The 13,228-nt window shown below is 45.2% G+C and overlaps 1 pseudogene; it reads left to right on the top strand.

Annotated features, from left to right (window-relative positions):
- Positions 1-1,555: 1,555 nt before the first annotated feature.
- On the top strand, positions 1,556-3,602 carry LOC102414749 (annotated as a pseudogene).
- Positions 3,603-13,228: the final 9,626 nt, after the last annotated feature.

Raw genomic sequence — 13,228 nt, 5'->3', positions numbered from 1 at the left:
AACAGAAATAGGTATGTTTTATATGCGTTACCTTCATCTATGTGTGCACACACCAAAGTTATGGAACACAATGGAAGATTATTCTGTGGGTTGAAAATACAGCTGCTTATAAATTACAGACTAGCACAAGACACACTTAGACTACAGTGCTTTACAGACGCAAAGCGTCGTCTTCATCAGCATCATGGCTAGACTTTGAACACTGTTGTAAGCACTTTACACTTATTTTACTTATCAATGCCCTGAAATTAGTATTGTATCTGTTCTCATTTCACACATGAGGAAACTGAGACGCAGGGAAATTAAGCAACTTTCCCAAGGTCAGGGATGGGTCAAGTGCATGATAGGATTGACCCTCATCACCTGTGACCCAGGAGTGTCCATGTGCCTGACAAGGGCCACTGGAATGGGACGGGAAGTGTGTGTCACTCTGGAGAGGATGTCACTGTGATCCATGATGTGTCTTGCTTTCTTGCTGCGGTGTCACTTTCTAGATGGCGAGAAACTGCCATTTCAGGTCTGTAAGTCAGGGTCTTGTGGAGTCAGATGCCCACTGCCCAGCCATGGACACAAATCTGAGCAGACAACGCTGTCGCTTCAAGCTACTGAGATCATTTCTTTTTCCTCACATGTTATGGGAGAATTACATCAGATATCACAGAGAACTTTAGCCCCATCTAAATGTTTTCATTACTTATTAAAGGAACATATTCACATATCACTTGGGTAATTAATAAAAAGAAACCTAGGCTGCTCTAATGGCAGTAGAATTAATCTTTATTTGTAACTCAAGTAAAGTAAGGCAGCCTGGACATCTGTGTTCCTAACGGCTAATGATTAATAATTAAAACTTCATTTTATATGTAAAGAATTTTGTTATATTGGTGTGTACTGCTCTCTTCTTTTACCTCTTTTGATAAAATTTAAGATATTCAGTTGTCTCCTTAAAGAGTAATTCAACCTAGTTTATGTCAAAGAAATCTTTTGTTTTCAAAGGCTTTTATAGCAACTTTTTCTGTGTGGTAAATGCTTTGCAAATACGGAGCAGTGGTAAAAATCTGCCTGCCAATGCAGGAGATGAGAGAGTCGTGGATTTGGTCCCTGGGTTGGGAAGATGCTCTGGATGAGGAAATGGCAACCCACTCCAGTATTCTTGCCTGAAAAATCCCACGGACAGAAGAGCCTGGCAGGCTACAGTCTATGGGGTCGCAAAGAGTCAGACACAAAGAGTTGGAGCACAAATTTGGCAATAACTCTTCAAGTATTATTAATTCTCCCACAGTTCATGGGTAAGGAAGCCAGGATTTGGTCTACGGGTGTGTGTGTGTGTATTGTGTGTGCGGGGCAGGGGGTGGGGGGGTGTTCAGAGTTCCAACCTTCAATTATTACTCCATCGTTTTCCTAAGGATCTCGAACAACCCATCAATTATTACTCAAGTGAATGAATGAATCTCACTTTACCAATACCTTTCATTTGAATGTCACGGCAGTCCATTGGCCATTGGACAAATGTATCATCAGTATCCCTAAGTTATAAGAACTGAGTCTTGGCAACATGACGGGGAAAGGAGGTGGCAGAATTGGGCTAGAGCAAAGAACATACTCAATAAGCCTAAGGTTAACCAGAAACTCACCAAGAAAGCTGATTAAGGTTGATCTTGCAGGCAGTGAGAACACTGGCCATTCTGGAGCAGTTGACAAGAGAGCTCGGGAAGCTGGAAATATCAATCAGTCCCTGTTGACTCTGGGAAGGATTATTACTGCTCTTGAAGAAAGAACACCTCATGTTCCTTATCGAGAATCTAAACGGACTAGAATCCTCCAGGACTCTCTTGGGGGATGTACAAGAACATCTATCATGGCAACAGTTTCTTCTGCATCTCTCAACCTGGAGGAGACTCTGAGTACATTGGAATATGCTCATAGAGCAAAGAAAGCCTGAGGTTAACCAGAAACTCACCAAGAAAGCTCTGATTAAGGAATATACAGAAGAGATAGAGCATCTGAAACGGGATCTTGCTGCAACTCGTGAAAAAAATGGAGTGTACATTTCTGAAGAAAATGTTAGAGCTATGAGTGGAAAACTAAGTGTTCAGGAGGAAGAAATTGTAGAATTGGTTGAAAAAATTGCTGCTGTTGAGGAAGAGCTAAATAGGGTTACAGAATTGTTTATGGATAGTAAAAATAAACTTAACCAGTGCAAATCTGACCTGCAAAGAAAGACACAGGAACTTGAAACCAAAGACATTTGCAGGAAAGGAAGTTACAGCTTGTTGAAGAATACATCGCCTCGGCTTTGGAAAGTACGGAGGAGACTTCATGATTGCTGCCAACAGGTTGCTTAACACAGTTGAAGGAAAGGCAGCTGATCAGCATAATGCAGAAGTTCAGGATGTTTTTGGCAAAGACTTGAATAGTCTGTTTAATAACATGGAAGAATTAAGGGTGGCAGCACGAAACACAGGCCATGCTAGGCACTCACGAGACCTTGCCTGGCGCCCTGCCGACGTCCAGGGTGTCTGCATCAGACACCATTACCGCAGCACTTGGGTCTCGCACATCGATTCCAGAAAATGTGTCTACACTTGTTTCTCAGATGTCTGATATGATATTGAAAGAACTGTTAACGGCAGAAAGTAGAACTGTATTTCAGGAATTGATAAAACTGGGAACAGCTTTATCCCCCACTGTGGCATCTATCCTGGAAATCAGTAGTCAGCTGGAGAGTATTTTCAAGACTTCGTCTATTGTGGCTAATAAGATAGAAGATCAGAAGGAGGAAATGGATGGCTTTCTTAGTACACCGTGTAACAGTCTACGTGAACTAAAATATAGTTTCTTCCTTGGCTGAATCACAGAAGCTGTGTGAAAACTGAAGACGTGAAGAAAGCAAAGAAAATATATTCAACAGGAACTTTACCAGTTAATCAGTTTTTGGGAGGAGAGATTCTGTGATTTGGAGGAAAAGTGTAAAAACATCCAGAAAGCAGTTAGCAGTGTTCAAGAAAATACAGAGCAGTAAGCTGTTTTTACAGATTAATTGCTCCCATTTCACCACCATCGCCAGGCCGACCACTGGCAACAAGAAGAACTGAGAGATATGGGGCATCAGATGCCGACTGTCACTGGAGCGGCCCAGTTGTCTGTAAAGCCTCTATTGCTTCATAAAGAGGAGATGGTGTCTCCTCTTTTCTTTGAGCAGGGAAAGCAAGCAGGAAGCCCAATTGTGGAGAGCTCAGCTATTTTTATTCTTGGTTTCCTGTTGCCTTCCTTCTACATGTATATTAGAGAACCATTGGAGACAGAAAACTATGAAGTGTTGCTTTTTAGAAATGACTATGAAAGTTTTTATCACTGCTATGGCCTTAAGAGCCTAAGCTCTATGCTTTTTGAAATTTTAGGGAGAGTGAGCCTATAATTTCAAGATACCTTAAGTAGCAAAATTTGAACCACGTCTTCCAAGTGCCATTCTTCATAAATCTATTTAGAATCAAGCTTAAAAATCACCACCAGCAAATCATTTTCATAGCCTATATGGCAACTGAACATTCTTCTATTTAATTTTTCAGCAGTGCTTTATTATAAGACATAGGTTGCAAAAAGTGAGTTATTTGTATTGTAAGCTGAAAAGAATGAGAATCATGGAGTAAATTTGCAGCAATCTCTTCTGAGGAAGTTTGGTTTGGGGGTGCAGAATATAAGTCTTGTGAAATTTAAAGCACTCTTTTAGTAGACTTCCCTGGTGGCTCAGATGGTAAAGCATCTACCTACAATGCAGGAGACCTGGGTTCAATCCCTGGGTCGGAAAGATCCCCTGGAGAAGGAAATGGCAACCCACTCCAGTATTCTTGCCTAGGAAATCCCATGGACAGAAGAGCCTGGTGGACTATAGTCCATGGGGTCACAAAGAGTTGGACACGACTGAGCGACTTTCTTAAGTAGACTAGAAATCAAGGCCCATATCACTGAGTGCCTTAAATGTCTCAGGTGTTGGAATAAATAAGAATGCAACAGCAACAAAATAAGGTTATGATTTAAACTGTTGCCAAAGCGTTTATAAGTTTGCTAACTGGACATCCTTCGCACATTTAAACCTTTCCTGTTCCAGGTTTAGCTTCATTTCCCCTTATTTGCTTCCTTTGTGGCTCAGCTGGTAAAGAATCTGCCTGCAATGCGGGAGACCTGGGTTCGATCCCTGGCTTGGGAGGATCCCCTGGAGAAGGGAAAGGCTACCCACTCCAATATTCTGGCCTGGAGAATTCAATAGACTGTAGTGCATGGGGGGTCGCAAAGAGTCGGACACGACTGAGGGACTTTCACTTCACTTCTGAGGATAGCAAGAAAAATAGACATTTCAACTGTGCCTTTAGATTCTCAATTAGGCTGATGGAAACAACAGCCCCAGGTCATTCACCTTAAAACCTAAACAAACAATAGGCCAACCAGAGGTATAGAATTAGTATAGAATTTAAAGACTCAAGCGACAGTTTTCTATGACAGGTTAACCTGGGGTATCCTCTAATGCACATTAATGAAGTCTCCTTTATGTACAGTTGGGAAGGTCCCCTGGAGGAGGAAATGGCAACCCACTCCAGTATTTTTACCTAGAGAATCCCATGGACAGAGGAGCCTGGCGGGCTACAGTCCATGGGGTCGCAAAAAGTCGGACACGACTGACTGACTAATACTACTATAAGCGCCTGAGGACTTCCCTGATCGCTCAGTTGGTAAAGAATGCGCCTGCCATGCAGGAGACCCTGGTTCAATTCCTGGGCCGGGAAGATCCGCTGGAGAAGGGATAGGCTACCCACTCCAGTATTCTTGGGCTTCCCTTGTATCTCAGCTGGTAAACAGTCTGCCTGCAATGCGGGAGACCTGGATTCAATCCCTGGGTTGGGAAGACCCCCTGGAGAAGGGAAAGGCTACCCACTCCAGTATTCTGGCCTAGAGAATTCCATGGACTCGCAAAGAGTCAGACACGGCTGAGCAACTTTCAACTGAGCGACTTACAACATTTGAACTCCTAGTTTACAGTTCTTTCCTCCTGCACTCAGTTCAGAAAATTGACAGCCTCAGGTGAATCCGGGCCACAGGCTGTTGAAATTTAATTAGTTGGGAAACTCCAAATAAAACCACCAGGTTTCCAAGTTGTCTGTAAAAAATGAAGACTTGGCCACACGGGGTTTCACTCCCGTAGACAGCCACCCAACTCCTGGAGCTGGGCCCCTGTGGCCCGCCAGGCCCTGATGACCCTCAGGGCAACCTTGGGGGAGGAGGAGTTAGTCTCTCTTTACTGATGAGGAAGCTGAGGCTTGGGGCGAGGCTTGTGGTCACAGGTGGAGGCAATGGTGTCACTCTAGTGGGATGGCTGTGGGGCTGCCTCTTAGACGGCATTTGTGCCGATACTAGGCCTGCCCAGGGCCCGGAGTGTGGACAGGAGGTATGTAACAGGCCCTGGAGTGGCGAATGTTTCCTTTTGACCGAGATCTCCAGGAATGGAGAGAAATGCTTCCCTTAAGAGACCCCACCCTAACTCCCCAGCTGGTCAAGTAGAAAAAGCAGCCACTGTTCCACACCCCGAAACAGGTATGAACAAAGGTTTTTTCTTTTCTTCCAAGGGACAGATGATTCTGCCTCCTTCACCTAAGATGGCACCGACTTGGAGGTCTGCATTTTTAACATACATCCCCCTCTGTTCAGTGCTTTCATCAGCTACATGGTAAAATCGGGGGTGGGGGGGGGTCTTGAACTATCCCCTCAGGGGACCCTGCGCGTTTCAGGAAGGAACCATGTTCAGGGAGGAGCATGGTCTTTTCTTTGTGCATGAGAAGATAGCTCTGGCGTCTCCTCTTCTATAAAAGGACACCAGCCCTAAGGGATTAGGGCCCCACCCTTATGACCTCCTTCCAGGCTCCATCGTCAGATAGTCACATTGGGGGTCAGGCCTTCCTGCCTTCCCCTCCCTCCCCCGTCCGCTGTATGCGCTAGCCACTACATGCCAGACACGAGTTGGAACACAACATGAACAGAGCCGGCTCAGCTCTCGTCCATGGAGCTCACACTCCATGGTGGAGACAACATAAACAAGTGAAGCCAGACCTTCCTCTGTGGTCCCAGAGTGACCCAGGGCGTCACTCCCATCCTGCCACCCCTTTTAGAAGGAAGTTCAAAAAATTCTTTTCTTTTGGAAAAAAAAAATTGTTTCTAACAAGTGGCTCTGGAATTCTACTATAGCAGACTTCTGTATGAAAAGGGTTATGAGAGAAGCTTTCGTTGCCTGTAAGCATCGTCCTCTTCTTCTAGCTGACTCACCAGGCTCTCTTTGATGCAAAGCAAACCCAGACCCTGAGACGCTGATATTTGCAGAAGAGACAGCGTATTTGCAGGACAGTCAAGCGCAGAAGTGACAAAACCAATCTCAGCTCAGACCCCCACAAGAGGGGGCGTGGCTGGGGTATTTATGGGTTAGGGGATAAAGCAGCAGGGCGGGCTGAGCGTGGGGAGCGTGGGGAAAGGTGATCGGAAACAGGTGCAGCCTGTCCTTCTGCGCAGGCGTGACTAAGCCTCGGGCCTCTTCATGGGACACGGATTCACAGGTGAAGGCACTCAGCCAATCAGAGGGTGGAGTTTTTAGCCCTCTGACATCTGAAGGTCATTAAGGGGAGCTGGTGCATGCCCAGTTGGTGGTCCTAGCCAACCTTAACTTATTCAATCCTAACCAGCTCAAACTAGGCACAGCTGACTCCAAGTTTCTGGAGAAAAAAAAAACTGGACAAACATCTTATTAAGCTACATGCCGCTTGGAGGACATGCATGTCCTTGATTAATGAAGGCAGATGAAGTGGATTTGACTAATGATTTTCCATGGTCTCATCTCCAGAAATAGAGGTACAATGCTTCCTGGTGCCCTTTAAGCTTAGTGGCCCAGGAGGCATGCTCTCAATGGTTGGTGTGGATGGAAGAGGCATCGTGGGTCAGTTCACTGAAGCATTTCATGGCAGGTGAGTGAGCTCCAGAGCTCTCCACCTTGCACCATGATGGGGGAGCCAGTGCTTCGAGATCCACACCACGCTTGGTGGGACACCAAGACAAAGTCCCCCTTCAGCCTCCGCGATCGTTGAGTCTACTCAGGGACGCTACCCTCGAGGGCCACCTGGACCTTCAATGAACCTCACATGAGAAGAAAAATAAGCATCTAAGTTCATAGACAACAAACACATTTTTGAATCAGTTACCACTGAGATTTGGGAGCATTTGTTGCTACAGAGTAATTTCAGCCCTCTATGTTTAATTAGGGGTTATCATGATGGGTGGAGAGCACTTGTCATGAGGAGCCTCAGAAAAACATTCTGGTTCTATTTGGAGTGTATGTCTAAGATCAATAAGATTAAAATGAAACAGTTTTATTTTGTTCTTACTTTAAACACATCTTTTCTTAGTGGAACTGAAGTGGAGATTGCAGAGGCTGGTGAATGCCCTTTTTTCAATTCTTTGCAGGCACTACCACTAGTAAAGGCTATTAAGACAAGAACTCAGGTGTTTGGGGGTTTCTTAAGGGCCAACTCTTATTGCAACTTAATTAAGAAGCTCAGCTGAGAAGCATCAGGCTATTAAACAGAGGTTGACGGAGCCTTGGTTGACTCAGAACTGCATAGAGACACAGCCTTTATTAGTCTTCTTTGCTTCTATCAAAGCAAAGTAGGTTTGTGTTCCACTTGGGGACGAATCCATCCGTCACTGTGAAATCCCTGAGGACAGGCAGGTCCATTTCAAACCTAATTTGCAGTTGGCTTTTCATTTTAGTGGTTTTGGAATGGGATTCATCTGCCTAACCCCTAGTGTGTTTGGTTACCTCATGCAAATATTTAATACCCACTGCGAAATTTCAATAGAACACTAACAATTTGTTTTCCCTGCTTTCAGCCTCATTTGTCAAAGCTATTGACCCAGGTCCATAAAGAAATGTCACTCTCGCCCCCTTTGCAATGGTTTTATGCAAATAGCTTTCGAGACTTAATTCTAGGGAAATGCTTAGGGAGCAAGAAGATGGGGGGTGGGGGAGAGAAGATAGACCAAGATGGCAGCTACACAGAAAGATGGAGGGGAAGGAAGAGGGGAGTGGAGGAGAGATGGGGTCGTGGAGAGAAGGGAAGCCGGAAAGAAGGAACAAGTCCAGGGGCACTAGACTTTCTATGCAACACAGAGTTCCTTCCCTGGGCACCTCCCAGCCCTGCCATGAGGACAGACGTGAGACAATGATCCTAAAAGGGTCAAATACCACTCACAGAACTTCTGACGCTTACAGTTCGAACAGAGAGAGAGAAGCCAGAAAAATAATCGTGGGAGTAAGAGCCAAGATTGCCTGACAGAGGAAGGCATACCTGGGGCTCCACCTTGCTTTCCAAGGGGTGTATATATATGTGGGCATGGGCAGTTCAAAAGCTTCTAACTATTTTTGCTGTCTAAACTGATCTGCCCAAGAATACTCTTGCTACGTCCTCAGCAAGTCTGTTGCCTTCTCCCATCCCCCTGCTTCATAATATTCCTTCTTGAATTTTGCAAAAGAAAGGCATGTTTTAGCCATCCAAACTCTTCCTCTGAGGCTTTACCTCCAGGTGTACACACCTCCTGGGCATCAAACCAAGGGGCAACTTAGCACGTTGGCCTCTGGGCCAGGGCCCTTCTCACCAACACTCCACCATGCTCTCTATCCATCTTTTGAAGAGATGCATTTCCAATATAAATATTCTCCTAACGTTTAAAAATCATTGCATTTTGCTTTTTATACTATTTTCATGAACTGAGTTCTTCTGATAATTCAATCCAAAATATATTTTTAAGGACTTGCCTGGTGGTCCAGCGGTTAAGCCTTTGCCTTTTAAAGCAGGGGATGCAGGTTCGACCCTTGGTCGGGGAGCTAAGACCCCACATGACTCTTGGCTAAAAGAAAGACAAAATACATAAAACAGAAGCATTGAAAGTCGCTCAGTCATGTCCGACTCTTTGCCACCCCATGGACTATACGGTCCATGGAATTCTCCAGGCCAGAATACTGGAGTGGGTAGCTGTTCCCGTCTCCAGGGGATCTTCCCAACCCAGGGATCGAACCCAGGTCTCCCGCATTGCAGGCGGATTCCTTACCAGCTGGGCCACCAGGGAAGCCACCAGGGAAAACAGAAGCAATATTGTAACAAAGTCAATAAAGAGTTTAAAAAAATGGTCCACATCAAAAAAATCTTATACATATATATATACATACACACACACATATATATATATCACTCTTAGCGACTTCTATTCACAGTAAATTTTAAAATTCACATATATACATTTGAAGCCCATAGGGGCAGAGACCTGTTTTACCTGAGCAACTGCAAAGCACCCAGGCCACCTGCTCGTAGAGCCTCGTTTTTCAGTATGCAGGTAGATCCTGACTTCCAGAAGTCACTGGAAACTTCCATATTTACAAACAGCTCTGTGGTCTCGATCAGGTCCCCTTAAAATGCAGCTATGTCGCAGGATGCCTTCTCACTGAAAAACGGTTTCGTGGGTTGCTTTCTGCTTCCATTCAGCCTGCAGTGCGGTCTCATCCATTTCATTAATCTCAGTTGTATTTGCATCTCACTGTTTCATTTTTTTCCAAAAGAGCCATTTCCTGGCTAAGACCATTCATCTTTCAGGCTTCTCCAACTTCAAAGGCTGTGCTGAGTTGACTTAAACTACTCCATAATACTGAAAATCCCCTGAAAGACTACATTATTATACACAAATACCACAGAAGCCGCTGCTAGCCTTTGGGCTCAAGTTCATGTTTCTGGGATCATTTATTCCATTTAGTATCAGACTATTCTGTTAATTTGACCTCCTAAGTGTGTATAGTATTTTACAAGGTCACCAGCACCTCTATAAAACTGTCCCTCTTCCAAACAATAGCCAGGACCCAGGTCTTATCTTGGAAAAATAAAAACTAAAACGTCGTAACAATAGGCATCTAAATATGGGAAACTGATGGAGACAGTTATAGACTGTAAAGGTGAAAAGGAAATTAAAAAATCAACTACTCCATAATATTGCTGCCTCTGCGTCCATTTCGTGAGGCCAGGCAGCCTACAGGGGCCTTGAACGGACACCAGCCCCTCCTGCATGCCTGCCTCAGGGGCTCCCGCGCCCAGGACCACTGGTGGTGGGAGGCCTCTTAGGACCCGGGTTGCAAAGCAGGAGGGGAGTGGGAGGCCTGTGAGCAAAGCTTCCACTGCTGCTTCCCTCACTAGCCTTACTGCCTGAAGCATACCCAGCCCTCACCGCAAGCCCCTTCTGCTCCCCCTGCCAAGCCACCCTCCCCGCTCCTCTCCACCATCCTGGTCTCCCAGGAAACCAGTCCCTAGTGCCAAAAAGGTTGGCAACTGCTGCCCTACTTAAGAGCCCACTGTGTCACCAGTAACGTTAAGTTCCTAATATGACTCCCGCAATGACCTTTATCGTCAACTCTTCCCCACACCCCAGGGCCTTCCTCTTGTGTGCCACTCAAACACCTCTATCACCTCACAGCTCCAGAGCTTACCCAAACCCTTCTCTTTTTGCTTAAATTGACTAATCTGGCCTTAGTTCAGGGACCCCACAGGGCTCCCCCTGCGGACCCTAATAAAGGCACTCGCCCCAGGTCCTGCGGCACCCTCCCTGCCTTGACTTCCCCAGGGGCCCCTCCAGATGTGCCATGTACTGCCCCCAGGACCTGTGAGTACTAAACCTTCATATTTCCCTTTCCCTGGCAGTCTTTTGTTGAATCTGTTTCATCCAATACGCAGGACTCTATTTAACAAATGTTCATTTAACAAAGTCGCAACAGAATGGAGGTTGGATTTGTGTTCAGAGATGATTATTCACCAGGAATCTTAATTTTAATCAATTATTATTTACCTGAACACCACGTGGATGGGAGAAAAGTTTAGCCCTTCCTGGGTTCCAAACGTTGAGTGGTGGGCCAGCCTGAGTTACCAGCTAAGGTGTGTGGTCCTGCCCACCAGCTTTGCTGTAGGATAGTCCAATCCACGCCCCAGCAAAGCTATACATCACTGTATGTGATGAAGTGTGGTGGTCATCATGGCCATTTGCTAAATACACAAGGCCCTCCTTCCTTCTAGACAGCATTGCACTTCCCCACCATATTTGAAATTTGGTGCAGCCATATGACTGGCTTTGCCTGTGACGTATGAGTAGAAGTGGAGTGTGTTATTCTTGAACCATCCCCTTAAGCCCCTTTATCATCCACTGGCCATAGTGGTATAATAGAAACAGCTGTCGAGCCGAAGGCTGGGCCCTTAATGAAAACAATCTACAGAAATCCCTGCTGTAACAGAGGTGGAAACGCAGCATTTTTGAGAATTAACTATTTCTTATCTCAAACAACTGAGATTTGTTATTGCAGCATACTGGGCCATTCTGACTGACGCAGAGTTATTTACTAGTTAAAGCTTCATTTGCTGCTGCTGCTACTGCTAAGTCGCTTCAGTCGTGTCCGACTCTGTGTGACCCCATAGACGGCAGCCCATCAGGCTCCCCCGTCCCTGGGATTCTCCAGGCAAGAACACTGGAGTGGGCTGCCATTTCCTTCTCCAATGCATGAAAGTGAAAAGTGAAAGAAGTCGCTCAGTCGTGTCCTACTCTTAGCGACCCCGTGGACTGCAGCCCACCAGGCTCTGTCCATGGGATTTTCCAGGAAGAGTACTGGAGTGGGTGGCCACTATTTACAACTTGTTAAATCTGTAATGCATCTTATTTTGGTTTTGCTGTTTAGTTGCTAATTTGGGTCCGATTCTTTTCAACCTCATGGACTGTAGACCGCCAGGCTCCTCTGACAATGGGATTTCCCAGGCATGAATACTGGAGTGGGTTGCCATTTCCTTCTCCAGGGGATCTTTCTGACCCACAGATCGAACCTGCATCTCCTGCTTGGCTGGTGGGTTCTTTACCACTGAGCCATCTGGGAAGCCCTTTATTTTGGTTACTGTGCTTTTTTTCCACCTATAGAACCTCAGTCCTTTGCATGATTTGCATTTTTAAAATACATTTTAGAAAATTTATTTTTAAGTGGAAGATCATTGGTTTACAATGTTGTGTTGGTTTATTCTGTACAACAATGTGAATGAGCCATAAGTATGGATATATCTCCTCCCTCCTGAACCTCCCTCTTACCTCCCCCCTACCGTATCCCCCCCTCTAGGTTGTTACAGAACACCAGGTTGAGCTCCCTGAGTTAGACAGCAACTTCACATTCGCTATCTATTTTACATATGTTAATGTATGTATATTTCAATGCTACTTTCTCAATTCATGATCTGCATTTTAAATCTGCCTTTTGGAACCAGTTCTGCAAACTGCCAAGCTTGTATTTTGTCCTTGGTATATATATGACTTCAGAAAGGACCCAAGAGTTTACCACCATGATTTATTCTGCTGCCGGCCAAAGCCCTTTGACCATGGAGTCTGTGCTCAGGGAACTAATCCTGGAGGCCATGACCTCTGTAACATTTCTCGGCAATTCCATTTTCTGCTTTGACCCAGGGTCAGAGACACTGGTCAATAAGCCAGCCCGGTGTCCATCAAAATTTGATTTAAATAAGAATGTAAACAGGAAGGTCTTTGCAAGAGAAATGTCATGTGCAGCTAATGGAGACCAGAGAACAAGATTCATCAGCCCTGGAAACTCAAGAAAACTGGTGAACCAGACCAAAGGGCATGACCTGTAATCCAACTCAGCAATGACAGACCCAGATGCCATCCTGCATGGGTCCATTCACCTAGTGATTAGTGAACCCTAAAAGCTGGTGGGAACCTTCACTCCTTTAAGACAGCAACATAAATACACAAACTCCAATTTAGATAATCATCCATTGCAGAACGATGAAAAAAAATCTCATCATGATCGAAACAATACTTTTCTCTCCATGCATGGAATTGTCTCCTCATTTGTCTAAGGCCTTAGCAGATCAGAGATCCAGCATTCTTAAACTCTGAGTGGTACCAGGGCACCTAATCCAACATCAAAGTCTTGAATGAGGTCAGCTTCTCCTGGAAAATTCTTGAGGGTATGTATCATCACATTTCATCAGTTCTGGCTTTAATTTTTCCTCTCAGTTTCTTAACTGTAGACCTAATTGAAACCACGCAAGGCTACTTGATCCCTCTATCTTAAAGGACAGAAGGACACCTTCTGGAGGATGAAGGGAGA

Source organism: Bubalus bubalis, chromosome 14, assembly GCF_019923935.1.
Source record: "Bubalus bubalis isolate 160015118507 breed Murrah chromosome 14, NDDB_SH_1, whole genome shotgun sequence".
Classification (NCBI taxonomy): Eukaryota; Metazoa; Chordata; class Mammalia; order Artiodactyla; family Bovidae; genus Bubalus; species Bubalus bubalis.
This window is presented reverse-complemented; position numbering and strand designations above follow the sequence as displayed.